Source organism: Mus musculus, chromosome 12 (assembly GCF_000001635.26).
Source record: "Mus musculus strain C57BL/6J chromosome 12, GRCm38.p6 C57BL/6J".
NCBI lineage: Eukaryota > Metazoa > Chordata > Mammalia > Rodentia > Muridae > Mus > Mus musculus.
The window spans coordinates 111,141,032-111,146,963 of NC_000078.6; the positions used below are offsets into that span (position 1 = coordinate 111,141,032).

At 50.0% G+C, this 5,932-nt stretch overlaps 1 annotated feature.

Moving 5' to 3' along the window:
• Window positions 1,707–2,582: an enhancer, noted in NCBI's record as "VISTA enhancer mm3". NCBI's record gives its function as "enhancer in: neural tube[4/4] | hindbrain (rhombencephalon)[4/4] | forebrain[4/4]" and the evidence as "EXISTENCE:transgenic organism evidence [ECO:0001131][PMID:17130149]".

Here is a 5,932-nt window from a genome sequence, read left to right on the forward strand (position 1 = left end):
CAAGTGAGTATACACATATATAAGTACACAACTGAGCACATACATATACAACTATATAAGTGAGTGCATACATAACTATACAAGTGAGTACACACATACACAAGTACAGAAGTGACACACACATACACAAACACACAAGTGAGCACACACATATACAAGTACACAAATGAGTGCACACATACACAAGTACACAAGTGAGTATACAATATACAAATACACAAGTGAGCACACACATATACAAGTGCACACACACATACTCAAGTGCACAAGTAAATGCACACATACACAAGTATACAAGTGCACATATATACAGGAAGTAAAGATTATCACACTCAATTTTTAAAAAAGATTTATTTATTTTATTTATGTGAGTTTACTGTACACTGTCTTCAGACACACCAGAGAGGGCGTCATATCCCATTTCATATCCCATTTGAGCCACTATGTGGTTGCTGGGAATTGAACTCAGGACCTCTGGAAGAGCAGTCAGTGCTCTTAACCACTGAGCCATCTCTCTAGCCTATTGCACTAGATTTTTAAAGCCATTTATTTTATTTGTTTTCCTGTATGCAGGAATGTGCAACAAGTGATTGTTAGCGGCCGTGTGGGTGCTGGGAACCAAACCTGGGTCCTTGCAAGAACTCTTATCTGCAGAGCTTCTCTCCAGTCCTAGTTTTTTTTTTTTTTTTTTTAAACCTAGCACATGCTGGGTGTGATGGCTATTCTCAGTTGTCAACTTGACCGCATCTGGAATTAACTAAAACAGAAGAGGCCGGGTAGACCCATGAGGAATTTTTTTTCTGAATTAAATAATGTGAAGTATGAAGACCCACCTGTAATCCTAATCTTTTGAGGTGGGAAGATTCCCCCTTAGTCTCAGGCATACTGTCTGCCTATAGAAAGGACTAGGAAGAAGGAAGCTTGCTCTCTGTGCCTGTTTGCTCTCATTGGCGAGTCCATTTAGTCACCGGCATTAGAGCCTGCTTCTTTGGGACTCCAGCATACACTAGAGAGCAGCTGAGGCATCCAGCTGGTGGACTAAAGAACTACTGGATTCTTAGGCCTTCCATTGCTAGACAGACATTGTTGGACTTAGCTTGTAAGCCAATCTAATAAATCCCCTTTACACACATGCACACGCACACGTACACATATACACACACTATCAGTTCTGTTCCTCTAGAGAAGCCTGGCTAATATATCAGGGGTGTGGCAGAGGCTTGCCTGTCATGCATGAGGTCCCCAGTTCAATCCCTAGGACTGAAAGAAAATGGAATAGTAAAGAGTAAGGCTCTGGGGCTGGCGAGATGGCTCAGTGGTTAAGAGCGCCGACTGCTCTTCTGAAGGTCCCGAGTTCAAATCCCAGCAACCACATGGTGGCTCACAACCATCCATAACGAAATCTGATGCCCTCTTCTGGAGTGTCTGAAGACAGCTACAGTGTACTTACATATAAATAAATAAATAAATAAATCTTTAAAAAAAAAAAAAAAGAGTAAGGCTCTGAGGGCTGGTGAGATGGCTCAGTGGGTAAGAGCACTCAACTGCTCTTCCAGACTGCTCTTCCGAAGGTCCGGAGTTCAATTCCCAGCAACCACATGGTGGCTCACAGCCATCCGTAACGAGATCTGACTTCCTCTTCTGGAGTGTTTGAAGACAGCTACAGTGTACTTACATATAAATAAATAAATCTTAAAAAAAAAAAAAAAAGAATAAGGCTCTGACATGTTATCCTTAAGAGATTTACTGTTATCTGCCTGTTTCATGTTTGCTTTTTCTTTGACACAGAATGTAATGCAGCCCAGACTGGCCTCAACTTAGTATGTAGCCAAAGACGACCTTGGACTTCTAATTTTTCTAATTCTCTGCCTCTACCTCCCAAATGCTGTAGACATCCGGCGACATGCCTAGTTACATAGTACTGGGAGTGAAACCCAGAGCTTCACAAGTGTTAGAGAGCACTACGCTCCAGCTCCAGCTCAGAGACAGCACCGAAAGGTTGGAAGGAAAAGTATGTAGAAAGACTTCCATGCAACCATGGAGCCTGGCAGCTGGCAGGCTGTTAAGTGTTGCAGGAAATAGGCTGCCAGGCAAGCCCATTGTAAGCGACAGAGAGGGAAAGCTTCTACAATAGAAAGGTCAGCTCATCAGAAGGATGTCGCAGCTATGAATATGCATGCCTCTGTAAGACGCTGCAGAGTACAGGAAGCAGAGGCTTTGGAACAAAAGGGAGGCAAGAATGAGTCGGGGATTGCTGGAGATTTTAACAGCCCACTCCCAGCACAGACAGAAAAGCTAATAAGTAACGATTGCTGCTAAAGCATGGACCCCGGGGGCGTGAGAACTTGGCCTAGCGCCCCCTGCAGGGAACCCTTGGCTTCTGAGCGCTCCTACCATGTTATTATGTCTCCTCCAGTTACGGGACCAGGTAGAACCTGGGCTTCAAATGTGGGCAGCTTTGTCAGTGCAAAAGCGGCACGCCTGCCAAGGTTCTCCTGATGCTGGCCCAGTGGAAGGAGAAAGGCTTGCCCGACACTGGTTGGGCTGGGGCCACATGGCCCTTTTAGTCAGCTTCCGAGGGAGGCAGACCTGTACCTCCCAGTGGAGCACAGCCTCAGCGAAGGCTACTAGCACCTGTCCTGGGTCTACAGGCGCCCCGTGCTGTGGGGTCCAGCTCCAGGCCCTGAAGCTAGTTGCTCTGGCTCGCTGATGAAAAGCCCCGCTCCTCCGGCCAAGCTGGAAATAGTCACAAGGGTTGATATTTTGAACACATGAGCTCGCCGGCTGAGAGTGTGGCCCGGACCTCTACCCGGATGCCTGGCGCCCTGGCGCCTGTGTTCTGGTGAGTGACCCTTTTTAGCAAGCAGAGCAAGTCACTTAAGAAGTTTGAGGTTGAGAGTCTAACAGGCAAGAGCCTGTTCTCATCAGCTGTCTGGTGTTCCTAGAGCTTGCTACGAGGTCTTGGCCCTGTGCCCTGGTTTCCCAAGCCTGCAACTTTACCCCTTCACAGGGATCTTGCCTTGGTGCCTTCCCCACTCAGTTCTGGAAACATCAGCTCCAGGGAGCCTAGTCCTCTGCTGACCCCCAAGCCTCGGGTCAGCTCCAGCCCCCTGCTCTCTGCCTTGTTCACCTTACTCCCACACATGAGGTCAGATCCACAGTGCCCAGGATGTGTGTGAGTGCTCAGCTTGGACATAGCATTTTAGGGGCCAGGACCCCAGTTCCAGCCCTAGAAGTCAGAAAGCTAAGATGGAGCCTCTTGGGTCTCTAGGCTGGCCCTTCATCAACTTTTGAGTCTGTGTAGCCTGTCACTTAGCTCTACTGTGGCCCAGCCCTTCCTCTGCCTGGGTCATCCTCTGCCACCCACTGAGAAGCTCATCAGAAGATGCGCAAGTACCTGCGGCAAGTGCCGGGTGTGGTGGCACATGCCTTTAATCCCAGCACTTGGGAGGCAGAGGCAGGCGGATTTCTGAGTTTGAGTCCAGCCTGGTCTACAGAGTGAGTTCCAGGACAGCCAGGGCTACACAGAGAAACCCTGTCTTGGAAAACCAAACCAAACCAAACCAAACCAAACCAAACCAAACCAAACCAAACCAAACCAAACAAACAAACAAAGAAGATGCGCATGCCCACCCCTTTCTAGAGTCTACTTGCTTATTCTGGTCCCCACCACCTGTGGCATGGCCAGGCAGAGCTGCTTACAAGGGTTTGTCTATTTTTAGCCTCAAGGATGCTGTAAGCATGCCACCCCAGCACACCACAGCCTCTGAGGCCCTGAAGACCTCTCTTCCCCAGGGCCATGCTGGGACTGTCACATGTTCCTACAAGGCCCAGAGGAGTGAGAGGAGCACCTGGTGTCATTTCCACTTATTCAGCAGAAGCCACCCCTGCAACACCATCTCTGGTCCAGGGCTTGCACCTCAGAGCTGGCATTTGGGTTAGATAAGGATCTGGTCTCGAACTCTCTAAGATGCTGTAGTAGTGACCGGTCATGTCCTTGAAAATCAGTGTGCCCAGTATCAGGGCCCTGTGCAGGACCCCCCACAGGGGAGCAGGCTGCTTCCTGAGGGCTCTGGACTGTAGAGCAGCAGCTAGAAGCCTGCCCCAGCAAAGCTAGCCTGGGTCACGGCCACTCCTGACCCCACTCTGCAAACAGGGTCCCCGATGCCGCTCTGTTTCCCATAGTCTGAGCACAGCCCAGACACATCTTGAAGAGCTAACCTCTGGGCTGGACCCCTGGGAAGGGAGGACAGCATCTTAGGCTTCTGCCTCTCAGTGCTCCATCTCTGTGGTGGGTGCGTCCAATCACTGAAGCTTCTGTTCCGTGAGTGTTCCAGGAGCTGACATCCCTGTATGGCTTCCCTCCCTCCTGGCCGCCTGGCTGAGTCTTTCTGGCTAATCATGATGTTTGTTTTCCCAGAGCAGGTGGGGGCAGGGCCTGCCATCCGTTCTCCAGCTTGTGCTGCGGCAGTGGCGCATGCAAGGCAGAACATTCTGGGTTTTGCCTGAATTAGGCAGGAAGCAGCGGGGAGTGCGGTTGGAGAAATCTGTGCAAACCCAAAGGCAGCAAACAGGCATCAGCAAGTCAAAAGTTGTGCCACACATCAGCAGATGATATCTGGGACCCTACCGTCTGGTTCACGGGGGCTTGGGACAGTTTCTTGAGTGACCTTCCCTCCCCCACCTGATTTGGATGTATCTAAGCCAAGACAGCTCCAAGGATCCTCTTAGAAAGCTGGTCTTACAGGCCCTTCTCAGGTCCCTTTCTGGGTGAGGACAGGGAAGCTCAGAGAAATCAGAGGCCAGAGATTGGCAAAAACACCCTAAGAAACAAGACCTAGTGCAGGTAGTTACTATGGAGGAATAGGGAAGGCCTGGGAAGGCCACTGAACCCTGGGGCAGGGGTGGTCACCTCTGTGGGTATCAGGTCACTGTCCTGATGGGAATGAAGAGAGACCCTGGTGTCTCTCTCTTGGGCAATCAGGCTATTGAGACAACAGACCCCAAGGAATTGGAATTTCCATGAGAGTCTCATGCTGGGGGGAGGGGAGGGCTGAGACCAGCCAGGCACTTTGACAATTTGTTAGAACCTGGAAGCCAGGCGTTAAAACAAGACAGACCAGTGAGGGATGAGCCCAGGCCTTAACCAGGACTTCTTACAGCTAGGCATATTTATTGCCTATTTAAGGTAAGCCGAATGACAGGTCTCCATGATGGCCTGGAGTCACTGGGCTGTTTTTGTTTCTGTTCCCAATATGGTCATTGAGGAAGGATGGCAGAGTCTAGCCTGTTAGGGCCTGTAGACTTTGACCCTAATTCTGGTAACATCAGAGTTAGACCTGCTAGAACATCTTAGCAAGACTCAGTCTTCATGGGGCACAAGCAGCAGCTCTGAGGAGCAAGAGCCTAAGGAGTGAGGCCACAGGACACCTATGTCAGTCCAAGAGAAGGGACAGTACCTGCCCATGACTGCTGACGCAGGGGCTAAGGAGTCCTGCCTAGTATACCCTGACACTCATGAACAGTTCTGCCTGTTACCAGAAAAATCTAGGCCCTTCTAGCCTGGTGGTACAGGCCTGTATTTCCAACTTCTTGGGAGACTGAGGCAGGAGGATTGAGACAGTCTGGAGACCCTGTATGAAAATACAAAAGAGAGAAGAGAGCTGGGGAGATAGCCCAGTGGGTCCAATGTACTAGAAAAAAAGGAAGAAAGAGAGGGAAGGAAAGAGGAAGAGAGGGAAAGAGGGAAGAAGGGAGGAAGGAAGGGAGAGAAAAGGAGGGAGGGAGGGAGGGAGAGAGGTGGTGGGAGTGGTAGGAAACCTGGGTCTGAGAGCCTAAAGCTACTCCTGGCCTGGTCCTCTGGGCATGTCTACCATATCTGTGCAGAAATTGGGGCACAGTACAGGGCCATTGAGAATGCAGACTTAGGCCC